This window comes from Gadus macrocephalus, chromosome 7 (genome assembly GCF_031168955.1).
Source record: "Gadus macrocephalus chromosome 7, ASM3116895v1".
Lineage (NCBI taxonomy): Eukaryota > Metazoa > Chordata > Actinopteri > Gadiformes > Gadidae > Gadus > Gadus macrocephalus.
Genome location: NC_082388.1, coordinates 1,404,452 through 1,418,340, shown reverse-complemented (window position 1 = coordinate 1,418,340; position 13,889 = coordinate 1,404,452).

Below are 13,889 nucleotides of genomic sequence, written 5' to 3'. Positions count from 1 at the left end.
GGGGAATTTAAAAGTGCCACTTGCCCGATTCTTAAGATTTCCAAAATATACCCATAGGTGGGCCATCCTGTGGTACTCCCCATCCTCATTTGTCCTGATGACCGCTTCCCCCCAGATTCCTCCATCATTTCAAACTCCAGGAACTCATCATTCAGCTGGTCTTGCTCCCTTTGTTGATTGTAGGGCAGGAGATGGTTGAATCTAAACAGAGATATACTGGTTTGAGAAAAGGGTCTTTGCAACAGAAACAGAATGAACCAATATCACTCTACAGCCCAGATGGTTGCATACATTCCCAATGAACGAAGTAGAGCACATCATCCAAGGTGGTATCCATTTTTTGTCCGAAGTCCACGAACCTTGAATGCTCCAGCACAGGGTCATGTAAAGGGAGGTTAGCTGGGGCGTACTCGACTGCATTAACAAAAAAGTTCATGGCTGCGAGATGGACGTTTTTAGCTGAGTCCATGGAGACATCATCTGCTTCCACAAGGCGGTTTAACTTTGTCCTCGTTGTGAAGCCAACACCAAGCTGAGAATCGAAAAGGTATGTATGGATATTTTAGTGCTTAGAGTAACAGATGACCTGCAGACAATGCAAACATTATATAAAACCATTTTTTTTCTCACTCCTAATATTTACCTGGCAATTGGCTCTCCTCATCCCTGAGGTCCACTGTGTCCACATTGACCCCTCTAAAAGCTCCTGGCTTCAGGAATTTGGACAGGAGTTTCTTTACAAACAACCTGATCTTGAATACAGAAATAGAAGTAAAAGTATTAGGTTATCGAAAATACGGACTCTCACACATTACCCTAAAAAATATACCCCCTTGTAATTGATTCCAATTCATACAATTTGTCATGGTCTGTCGTGTTTTGGTGTGTTTTCCTCCTTTGTTGATTACTGTTCCCTCCCCTAATGTGTCTCAGCTGTTCCTCGTTGTGTTTGTTATTTAAGCCCTTGTCTTTCCTTTGTTCCTTGTGCTGTCATTGTGGTTGTTCGTCCTGCGTGTTCCCTGTTGTCACCTGAGTTCCCTGGTTCCTTGCCTTAGCCTTTAGGCATAAATAAAGTGCTGTTCTCGCTAAACCGTCTGCATCTGGGTCCTACCTGCCTGCCTGCACCCGCAACCCCTAACAGAATGATAGCACCAACATTGGACCCAGCGGACGCTCAATTTAGCCGTGAGTTGGAGGATTTATTGTGGTTCATAATGAAAGAAATGGATTTCTGGGAGAACATTCCCAGCAAGAAGGAGCAGGAGGCTATCGTGAGACGTACACGCAGGGCTGTCTTGTCAAGGCCTGAGTTGGAGGACGCCTTGCCCGAGTGGGCAGTGGAGCTGCTCAGCCCCACAGTCTTTTGGCCTGAGAGCTACATGCCGGTGCCACCGGACTTTTGTGACCGGCATGTAGCTCTCAGGCCAAAAGACTTTACTGACTTTAATTACTGAAGGCACAGGGCTAAAGGAACTCTAAAATAGTGATGTGAATAGTATAGTAGACAAATAACGTTTTATATATTTGTGAGTTCAACTACAAATAAAAAACTAAATGCAACAATAAGTGCTATGTACTATGTACTGTAAGGTTGAAATTTGTGAAAGTTATCAGTGTCAACTGGTAGAACAAGAGATGGATCTCCGTCATTGGGTCCTGGAACGATTCACGCAGCCGGACACACCTGGCTTGCTTCTCATCTGTGGAGTTAAAGAAGAGGCACAGCAAAACAAAAAAATAATAATTTTGAAACATTCTCATATTCCTTGACACTGTGTGAACTTGTGACAAGCCAAAAACTGATACATTGTTACATTAGATGGATAAATCAAGTAGGTTTCAAAATCTAAACTAGGCTTATACTTACGGATGCTTCCAAAATAACTCTTGAGTGTATTATAGAGACGTAGAATCCGACTGACCACCATCTCCAAACTAAGCCATCTTGTGCTCACGATGCAGCAATGACTCCATGTAGCTTGTGTCACAAAACGTACAGAATTCTGTGACGATGAAAAATGTAGATTACAGCAAACAAGCAGTGCAATGATTAAAGAAAAAAAAATTACTTTATCTGTATGTAAACTAGATCTTGTACTGTTACACATTTGTGACTTTAGAGTACACATGCAAAATAAATATATACGACTTCAAATTTACTGTGACTTTAGTGTACGCATTCAAATTCTGCAGATACAGGTGCTAAAAACTTTTGCTACAATAATACCTTCATAAGGGCACACTGTCCATCTTTTAATGAAAAGGTAGCCTAGTGTAACATTTTTCTTTTTGCTAACAAACAACTGAACATAAATCATTATGTGACTAGCTTACCTGCTGAAGCTCTGCTTGATTCTTCTCTCCATGTCCATGATCCGTTTTTCTTTTGAAATATTTCAGCAAGCTCATCTAACAAAACGTCATTGAGCATGAGCCTTTATTTAGCAATTACCTAGCCCTCATAACACACGTGAGAACGTTTGCAACTAGTTGAAGTCTTTACTGTCTCAGCACCCAATTAGACTGATTAAGCAAGGCTACGTCTGTAGTGACAAGGCACACAATTGTATAAGACAATATATTATTCGATTGGTTAGGCTACTTTATCTGCTTACCTTGATTAATTGTCATTGAAACTTTCAAACGCGCATCAGTGGGCTCCGACTCCAGAACCTATAGGATCTGAACTCTCTCTGACCATTTCAAACGCAACTTAGTATCAGGTGCGTGGTGTTCAGCGAATCAACGATCAGAGAATACTGCCGTGATCACATTGTAGGTAGGCAGATGTTACAGCTGCTAGTCTTCTCCCGCAGAAAATGAACGGGAGGATTTTTTATTTTGGTGTGACATTTCTTGCGTGTGCGTGACAGCGTGAGATTGATGGTGAAAGCATGAGAGTCACGCCAGGGGCGTGACTGTTGGCAACCCTGCATTAGAGGAACTAGTACACGTCTAGAGGAAATAGTATACGTCTAAAGGAACTAGTACACGTCTAGAGGAACTAGTACACGTCATTAGAGGAACTAGTACACGTCATTTAAGGAGCTAGTACACGTCTAGAGGAACTAGTACACGTCTAGATGAACTAGTACACGTCTAGAGGAACTAGTACACGTCTAGAGGAACTAGTACACGTCATTAGAGGAACTAGTACACATCTAGAATAACTAGTCTTGAGGAACTACACTCTGTATTCTCTCTTTAGAAGTTCTGTAGTCTCTGTAGGGTCTCTTTAGAAGGTCTGCTGTTTCTGTAGAAGGCCTGTAGTCTCAGGCCCCGTCCACACAAAGCCGATTTCATGGCGAAACCGCAAAGGTCTTGTACGGTTCGGCCTTCCGTCCGCACAAAGCCGGTGAATCCGCTGACCGAAACCGTAAACTCCTGAAACCACCCTCGGAGGTGGTTTCAAATCTACCCGGTTTAGTTTTGGATTCGTGTGGACGCCTGAAACCGACTGAAACCGTAAACCATGACGTCATCGCCCCACCCCTCGACCCTCTAGCCAATGACTGTTAAGCCCGCGGAGTCTCACCCTTTATGCGCATGCTCGCCTCTTCTTCTTATTTATTTTTCTTCTGGATTTCTGTAGCAGAAGCAGCGCCCCTTATGGGCCTGGAATGTGTACTACAGCGTTTCTACAGATCTACCCGGTTTCGCTTGACTCCGTCTTTACGGAGATACTCCGAAACCGGATAGATCGAAACCGTAATGGTTTCGCCCGTTTCGGCTTCGTGTGGACGGGGCCTCAGTAGAAGGTCTGACTTCTCTGTAGATGGTCTGATGTCTCTGTAGAAGGTCTGTAGTTGGTGTGTTGGTCCCAGGTGACTGCATCACTGTATCGAACATATCCACTGGGTTCAGAGGTCAAAGGGCAGAGCGATGAATCCCCAGGAGCAAAGCTCTATTTTGCCTTAGTTTATCAATTTTGAATTTTTGATTGATGGTTTATTAATTAAATGATTTAGGAATTAATAACGACTGGTTGGAGGAAAGGATGGTGCGTAATACAAACTCCGCCCCACAATTTGAATGAGCTAGAGCCGCTTCTTATGAATACCAGCTGTGCCTAGTTGGGGAACTGGGTTGCCAGGTATGCAGCCACACTGTTTTAGACCGCAGCAAAGCGGCTAGGAAATATGGATAAAATAATCTATCGCCAATCTATCGCCAGGTAACGCACCGGCCTCTTTCTCCCATCCTGGAAAGAAAAGAATATTCAAATTGTGTGTTAAAGAAAAAGAATAAACAACGTTAAATCAAGGAAAAGTCGTGGTTTATTTTGGCGCGTCTAGCAGCACATATTCTGTCAACCTAAAGGAAGGTATCGCACTTTTAGGCAGACAGGCAGCAGACCCACAGGCAGCAGACAGACAGGCAGCAGGCAGACATGCAGCAGACAGACTGGCAGCAGACGGACAGGAAAAAGACAGACAGGCAGCAGACAGACAGGCAGCAGGCGCACTGTTCATGAGCCTGGTGGAAGAAGCTGTCCGTAGCCTGCTGGTCCTTGAGGCTGGGGGCCCGTAGCCTGCTGGTCCTTGAGGCTGGGGGCCCATAGCCTGCTGGTCCTTGAGGCTGGGGGCCCGTAGCCTGCTGGTCCTTGAGGCCGGGGGCCCGTAGCCTGCTGGTCCTTGAGGCTGGGGGCCCGTAGCCTGCTGGTCCTTGAGGCCGGGGGCCCGTAGCCTGCTGGTCCTTGAGATTGGGGGCCCATAGCCTGCTGGTCCTTGAGGACAGGGGCCTGTAGCCTGCTGGGCCTTGAGGCTGGGGTCCCGTAGCCTGCTGGGCCTTGAGGCTGGGGTCCCCCTTGCCGGGCTGACCGCAGCCTCCTCCGCAGGGCTCTGTGGTTAAGGGCAGTGCAGCTCCCCTGCCAGGCACTGATGCGTCCGGTCAGAAGGCTCTCTGTGTACTAGCTCTGTAGCAGGTCTGCAGAAGGTCTGTAGTCTCTATAGGAGGTCTGTAGTCTCTGCAGAAGGTCTGTAGTCTCTGTAGACGGTCTGTAGTCTCTGTAGACGGTCTGTAGTCTCTGTAGGAGGTCTGTAGTCTCTGTAGAAGGTCTGTAGTCTCTGCAGAAGGTCTGTAGTCTCTGTAGGAGGTCTGTAGTCTCTAGGGATGGGCAAAACAATTATTTTCCGGGAATCAGTTCTTTCAGTTCCGTTCACTATCACGATTCGTTCGTTTGATTCATTCGTTTGATTCGTTCTTTAAGTCAGATGGTCTGTTACGTCATTTGCCAGGGAATCGGAAATTATGGAATACATGTTAATCAACATGCATGTAGCCTACTACTTTCTAATGTTCTGGCAAAATCACCCAGGTTAAGTGTAAATAATAAGCATATATATAAAGCACATACACATTTCATAAGCACATTTCATAAATATCCTTAATACATAATGGGGTAAGAATTAAATGGCGTCTTCCAAGTAGCGCTAATAAGCAGTGAAGCACGTTAGGAACTAGACCAAACTTTTTTTTTTTTTTTTTTCTTTGGCTCAAAACAAAGAAGCAGTAGCCTGACTGCTATGTTCAAATGACATTTGTTCAAAGCAGTCGTTTAATTGCACTATAGGCTCTTTTTTTGTATCGTCCTGTTTTGATCAGTATATGCCAATGTTGTTATCAATAAAAAATCATTTGCACAAGACAAGCCGATGCACTTCACCATGTTGATAAGAGAATTAAAATGAGAAGAATTATGGGACAAAAAAATCAAGGGATATTTAGCATAGAAAAAGAATTTGCGATTAATCGCGATTAATCGTGAGTTAACTATGACATTAATGCGATTAATCACGATTAAATATTTTAATCGCTTGACAGCTATAGTAAAAACAATACTTTATTAAAGCATGCAATTGTGATGTAGAACAAAAGAAAAAGAAAACATAAAGTGCTTGCATGATATTGAAGCCTACAGCGATCGTTAGTTAACTTATGTGGTGTTGCCTTATCATTTGTTTACCCATGGGCCATGGCAACGCGATTGCTACCTGCTCTCATTGGCTGAATCGATGAGAACGTTTTAGACTCAATCAATATAAGGTCCTCCCGAAGCTCTGTTCGTTTGTATATTTTATTTACGTGACCATATTTTTGTTATATGTTTAAAAAAAAAGAAAAATAATCAGTTCTCTTGTTTTGGGAATCAGTTCTCGTCGTTCACCTTCGGGATTCGTTCGTTCTGACCGAATCGTTCGCGACCGACCCATCACTAGTTGTCTCTGTAGAAGATCTGCAGAAGGTCCGTAGTCTCTGTAGATGGTCTTTAGGCAAGGCAAGGCAACTTTATTTATATAGCACTTTTCATACACAAGGCAGACTCAAAGTGCTTCACATATAAACATTGTCATACATCCTCCTCATCATCCTCATCGTCATCCGCTTATCCGGGGTCGGGTCGCGGGGGGAGCAGCTCAAGCAGGGGGCCCCAGACTTCCCTTCCCCAGGCCACATTGACCAGCTCTGACGGGGGGATCCCGAGGCGTTCCCAGGCCAGTGTTGAGATATAATCTCTCCACCTAGTCCTGGGTCTTCCCCGAGGTCTCCTCCCCACTGGACGTGCCTGAAACACCTCCCAAGGGAGGCGCCCAGGGGGCATCCTTGCCAGATGCCCGAACCACCTCAGCTGACTCCTTTCTAAGTAAAGGAGCAGCGGCTCTAATCCGAGTTCCTCACAGATGGCTGAGCTTCTCACCCTATCCCTTAGGGAGACGCCAGCCACCCTTCTGAGAAAACTCATCTCGGCCGCTTGTACCCGCGATCTCGTCCTTTCGGTCATCACCCAACCCACATGACCATAGGTGAGGATAGGAACGAAGATCGACCGGTAGATCGAGAGCTTTGCCTTGCAGCTCAGCTCTCTTTTCGTAACAACGGTGCTGTAAAGCGAACGCAATACCGCCCCCGCTGCTCCGATTCTCCGGCCAATCTCACGCTCCATAGTACCCTCACTCGCGAACAAGACCCTGAGGTACTTGAACTCCTTCACTTGGGCTAAGGACTCATTTCCTACCCGGAGTAAGCAATCCACCGGTTTCCTGCTAAGAGTCATGGCCTCAGATTTAGCGGTGCTGATCCTCATCCCAGCCGCTTCACACTCAGCCGCCAGCCGATCCAGTGAGTGCTGAAGGTCACAGGCCGATGAGCCAATGAGGACCACATCATCTGCAAAAAGCAGTGACGAGATCCTCAGACCACCGAACTGCAACCCCTCCCCACCACGACTACGCCTCGATATCCTGTCCATGTATATCACAAACAGGATTGTCATACAATAAAATAAAATAATAGATAAGTAAAAGAAAACATATGCAAAGAAATGGGTAAAATAGAAAGTTAAAAAGGCATTTTAGTATTAAAATAGAAAATAAAGGCAAAGTTAAAAAAGCTTTTTAGAAAGTGCAATGTATTTAAGATTTAGCAGAAAGCTAAAGCAAACATAAAAGTCTTCAGTCTTGTTTTAAAGGTGCTCAGATTTGGGGCAAGTCTTAAATCCTCTGAGTGTTTATTCCAGCTATTTGTTGCATAGTAACTAAATCCTGCTTTCCCATGTTTCGTGTTTACTCTGAGGATAATTAACAGATTGGTCTCAGAGGATCTTAGTGGTCTAGAAGGCTTATGTAGTGGAAGCATATCAGTTAAATATTTTGGGTCTAAACCATGTAGGGATTTATAGGTTAGCAACATGATTTTAAAATCAATTATCTGACCTACAGGAAGCCAATGTAACGATTTCAGAATTGGTCTAATATGTTAAAACATTTTTGGTCTTTGTTAGAACTCTAGCAGCAGCATTCTTAACAAGCTGAAGCTTCCTCAGAGTTTGTTTTTGGAGACCTGTAAGGAGACCATTGCAGTAATCAAGCTTACTAGTGATAAAGGCATGTACAAGTTTTTGTAAGTCTTCGGTGGACATGAGCCCTCTAAGTCTTGCTACATTTTTAAGGTGATAATATGCAGATTTTGTAACTGATTTGATGTGATCGAAATGTAAATCTGAATCCATGATAACCCCTAGATTTCTGGCTTTGATTGAGGTTTTCAGGGACAGAGTGAGAAGGTGTTGGGTTACTTTAAGCCTTTCCGCTTTAGAACCAAACACAATTATCTCTGTTTTGTCCTCATTTAATTGAAGGAAATTTCGGCACATCCATTCTTTCACTTGCTCAATGCACTGGCACAGCAGATCTATGGGCCGATAGTCATTTGGTGATAGCGATACTTAGATTTGCGTGTCATCAGCATGGCAATGATGGTCAATATTGTTATTTTCCATGGTTTGCCCTAGTGGGAGCATGGAGATGTTGAATATAGAGGGTCCTAAGATCGAACCTTGTGGGACTCCACATGTCACGTTGGTTGATTCTGATACAAAGTCGCCAATGGAAACAAAGTAGTTCCTATTTTGTAGGTTCAACCAGCATGTACAGAACCAATTTAAGACTGTGCCTGAAAGCCCCACCCAGTTTTCTAACCTGTCCAGAAGTATTGTATGGTCTACAGCAGGGATGGGCAACTTTCATGATAAAGAGGGCCACATTTTTCATCATAACCATCGGAGGGCCACATGACTGCACACTTCAACCAAACGTGAGCTGAGAGAAGCTACACAATTTTGAATTTGGTAGATATGATTTCCTGTATTCTGGTGCATTTTGGGGATGGCCACTACCTAAAAAATCATCCAGAATCATTACCTATGTACGGTATGTTAATTGAACCAACATACATTCATTTCATGTTTTCCATGCTCAAACAGCCACATGAATGGTCAGTATTTGTATCAGTGCAAAGGGCTCCCATACATCATCATTCAATGAAGTCAAAAAACTGAAAAACAGTGGCCCAACATTAAGTGCAACAACTCAATGAACTCAAACCCAACAAGCAGTTGTAGTAGTTGTAGTGGCGACTTAAGTGGATATCTTTAATGACTGATATCGCTTCTAAGCAAACTAGACGCATGGGTTTGCCTTCGAATTCTATGAATTCTTCTCATCTTTCTTGACCGAGTTTTTCTGTAACTCGATCAATTATTATTATTATTATTATTATTATTATTATTATTTTTTTTTTTTATTATGTGCGGGCCTGACTGAGTGAGGATGCGGGCCGCACTGAGTGAGGACGCGGGCCGCCAGTTGCCCATCCCTGGTCTACAGTGTCGAATGCAGCACTGAGGTCAAGTAGCATTAGTATTGAGGTTTTGCCAGAGTCTGTGTTAAGACGGATGTCATTTACAACTTTAATAAGGGCGGTCTCAGTGCTGTGTAGGGGTCAAAATCCTGATTTGAGGGTGTCATAGCAACCAGTTGATGCCAGGAAGTGATTAAGTTGCTGGAGGACAACTTTCTCAATGATTTTACTTATGAAGGGTAGATTTGATATTGGTCTGTAGTTGTTAATAATAGAGGCATCTAGGCTCCGCTTTTTTAAAAGGGGTTTAATAACTGCAGTTTTCAAAGCTTTTGGGAAATTGCCTGACTGGAGAGAGTTGTTAACTATCTGCAATATGTCTACTGCTAGGCAGTCGAAAACATTCTTAAAGAGGTTGGTAGGTAAAGTATCAAGGCAACAGGTGGATGGCTTTAGTTGTGTCACAGTTTCCACAAGAGTTTGAGAGTCTAGATGGTCAGTAGTCTCTGTAGAAGGTCTGTAGTCTCTGTAGAAGGTCTGTAGTCTCTGTAGAAGGTCTGTAGTCTCTCTGTAGATGGTCTGTAGTCTCTGTAGAAGGTCTGTAGTCTCTCTGTAGATGGTCTGTAGTCTCTGTAGGTGGTCTGTAGTCTCTGTAGATGGTCTTTAGTCTCTGTAGATGGTCAGTAGTCTCTGTAGAAGGTCTGTAGTCTCTGTAGAAGGTCTGTAGTCTCTCTGTAGATGGTCTGTAGTCTCTCTGTAGATGGTCTGTAGTCTCTATAGTAGGTCTGTAGTCTCTGTAGGAGGTCTGTAGTCTCTGAAGGAGGTCTGTAGGGTCTCTGTATGCCGAACTTGAAGGGTGGAAGAGGCGTTGATGTGCTTCTTTAACCTCATAGCCGATGTGTTGGTCCCAGGTGACTGCATCACTGTATGGAACGTACCCAGTGGGTTCAGAGGTCAAAGGGCAGAGCTCTGAATCCCCAGGAGTGGATCTATGAGGTTCATGTTGGAGCGCTCTGGTTCAGAACAAGAGTAGAACCCGGCGCTCTTGGGAAATAAAATAAACTAAAGAATGGAGATTCTGAAACCCTAAACCCTAAGCCCTCCCGTTGTGGATCTGCGGTGCCTGGGTATGCCTGGGGCACATTTATTTATACCTTTAATTTTTTTTTATTTAAGTCTGACTCATCTGGCAATCTACAGAATGCATGCTTGCATTTTTTTTTCTTAAAATAGGCCTATAGACTACCACTTTCGTTAGAATTTAAGTCCGACATACGGACAGAGTAATTAGAATCCACTTGCGGCCACTCGGAGCATGTTGCAGCCGGAGAGTTGCCTGTAACACAGAGCCAGGAGTTCGTCATATCTTAGGCTATCTTTAAGAAACACGGTACTAGTCCTCCTAGTAAAGACACACTAAAACATTGATTGTACAAAATTTGACACCCTGAAGAAATTTACTATTTGAATTACGTCAATAGAATGCATGGTGCCCCCCTCATTGGCCGGCCGCTGCAATGAAATGTACGTGACGAATGCACACACTGAGGAGAGAATCATTCTCCTTGATATCGACTTTTTGAACCTGTCCAGCACAGCGTCAGCGACCATTCACTCCGGCCGGAGTGAAGTGAAGTAAACAGCAAGCGTTACATTTTTATCCTCTGGAAGCATAGAATGTCTAACAAATGTGTATGCCTTTCATCAAATAAGGTGAAGGGGCGTCTCTGAAGTGGTGTTATTAGCTAATGTGGTCACGTCTGTCGTTATGCTATAGTAGCCAGACAGTTCGCTAATATATTAAACTGTAGCGATAACTGTTTAAGCTGGACCTGTTGATCGGAGAAAGATCACAAATGTCGGGTTCACACTACATGCCATCTTATGGTGTTTCTCGATTCTTTACGTTCGTGTTTTCAGGGGGTATCCAAGTTGTCTTGTCAGCTTAGTTAGCTAGCTATCGGCATACTGTATAAGACATCTTCTCAAGTTGCCTGGAACCAATGGCACCGATGTTATACTAGCGCAATTTATAACAGAATACAACACTCGGAGGTGGAAGCTGTTTTGTACGCCGTTGCTTTTAAGCAGGTTGGCTTAAGCAGCTCAAGCACACGTTGGTCTCAAAGTTGAAAATGAATGATTCTGAAATTATTCTCATTCTGGTGTTTTCTGCTCGAGTAGGCCTACAGACAAAAGCACAGACATTAAGGGGGCATGATGACATACAGGTGGTTACTTTCAAGACAGTAGAAACATAATGTAGAAAAAAAAAAAAAATTGATAGGTATCATTCATAGCATGCATATAGACGAATGTCCTGTTTTTACTATTCGTTTTTTTGGTGTGTCAGGTATGTAGAGAGTTATGGAAGAAGTATGTTGTACTAGTAGGCTATGTTATTTTATGATCTTTTGCTGGCATTGAATTATTTGTTATCTCAGTGACCGGAACTAGATAACAGCCTACTGTATTAGTTATGATTTTGATCTCAATTCAACTCAAACAACATTGTTCTTGTAGATGGACATCAGAAAGTTATTCGCTCGGAGCAGGGATAAAGCAGCAAGGAGAAATGAGAGAGGTACGCTAGGTAACAAGGCAATGCAAACCACTTTTAGGTAACAACCCAGTTGAGTTGACCACTGGTCACTAGCCCAAGCCTAACAGTTACATATCTATCCAGACAAAGAGGAGCAGCAGAGTGCCGGAGGAGGTGACGGAGGAGTTGAAGGAAAAGGTGAAGGAGAGAGGGATGTTGATGAGCACGAGCAGAGGTGATATGACTATTACTTTCATATTAATTAGGAATAACTGCAAACAGGTTATACACAAGTAACTTTACATATGCATACATAAAAATCTAGATAGTGAAAATGCAGACAGGAGACTGTAATATGTTCTTGTTGCTTCAAGACTCAGTGCAGCAGAGTGCAGAGGAGGAGAGGAGCAGATTGAAGGGACGCAGGTAGAGTTGGCATTGAGAGATGACACTGACAGGTGAGACTCAGCTTAGATTTGATTAATTTTATTTGAACTTTTAATGGTTATCTGAGGTAACCATTGATCATATGATTTTTTGTATGTTGCACCAGACAGGAGAATCAGAGGGCAGAAGAGAATGAGCTGGTTGAGGCAGGGGAAATGCAGAGAGAGAAGGAAGGCCAACAGGAGACAGACAGGCCAGAGAGATCACACCCCAGATATGAGACTGAGAAAACAGTTGCCACAGTGGCAGAGAACATTAGACTGGGGGCAAGAGAAAAAAGCAGTGTCCACAATGTTGAGGGACATACAAGTGATCTTGGGGGAAAGGAGTCTGGCCCAAACCAAGTTAAGTTGTCAAAATATCCCCAGCACAACTTTGGTGCCAAGAATCGATCCTTTAACGCCAACTGGTTTGAAAGCTTTACATGGCTGGAATATTCCAAGTCTAAAGATGCAGCCTTTTGTTTTCCCTGTAGAATATTTGGGAAACATTTGAAGAATGACACCTTTGTAAACACTGGCTTTCAAAATTGGAAAAAAGCTCTGGATGTCTATAGAGAGCATGAGAAATCACCAGCCCATAAGGCAAGCATGGAGTCTTGGTGTAGTTATAAAGCCAGTGCGGCTCATGGCAGTGTTGTCGAGCAGTTGGATTCTGCAAGTGAGCGTGAAATCAAAGAGAGACGCGAGTACCTCAGCCGGGTTGTGGCTGTTACCAAGTTTTTGGGTAAACAAAATATCTCATTCCGTGGCCATGATGAGGGCATGTCCAGAGACAACCAGGGAAACTTTCTGGAGTGTATGAACCTCTTGAAAGAGTTTGATCCTTTTCTTCAGGCATATTCACCACCATCTCACAGTACATACTTATCACCTTCATCCCAAAATGAGGTCATTCAATGCTGTGCCCAAGAGATAGTAAAAGCTATCAGTCAAGAAATAAAGGAGGCTGGAATGTTTTCAGTAATGGCAGATGAAGCGAGAGATGGCACCACTGAGCAGCTAGCTGTGTGTGTTCGTTATGTTGCTGGGGGGAGTGTGAAAGGGCATTTGCTAGCCATGACAGATTTGAAAGGGTCAATTTATCTGTTGATGGTCTTCAAGACTTTTTTGTCTGTGACAGAAAGTCTTCACAAATACCTGCAAAGTGAAACTGTGGACCTGGCAAAAGCAGAGGAGTTTAAATGCGCTGTGTGTGCCACTCTAAAAGAAATGCGCACTGACCCCAAAGCGACGGAGGTATATGACCGTGCAAAGGCCTTGTGCGAAACGCACCAAATCCCTGAGTCATGTGTTCCAAGACAAAGGCAAAAGCAAAGACGCCTGGAGGAGTACATAGTCGAGTCTAGTTGTGGGGCAGCGAGTGACCTAGGCAATGCTGAAAAATTTAGAACAAATGTCTACCTACCTTGCCTAGACAGGATGATTGCGGAGCTGGAGCAACGCTTTTCATCTCTGAACAGCGTTGTTCTGAAGGGTGTTCAGGCCTGTAACCCAGGCTCGAGCACCTTTCTCAAAGAGGAGGACCTTAGAGGTCTCGCAGATCACTACAATGGTGATCTGAAACAAGAGGAGGTGTGGGTAGCGAAACATTACCTGGACAGAAAGCAGGAGAGCCTGCCAATTACTGACATGCAATGTCTTTTCGGTTTACTCGATAATGTCATGTTCCCTACACTGACACAGGTCATTAAAATATGTCTGACCATTCCTGTGTCCAGCTGCAGTTGTGAAAGGACATTCAGCGTACTGAGACGCCTTCA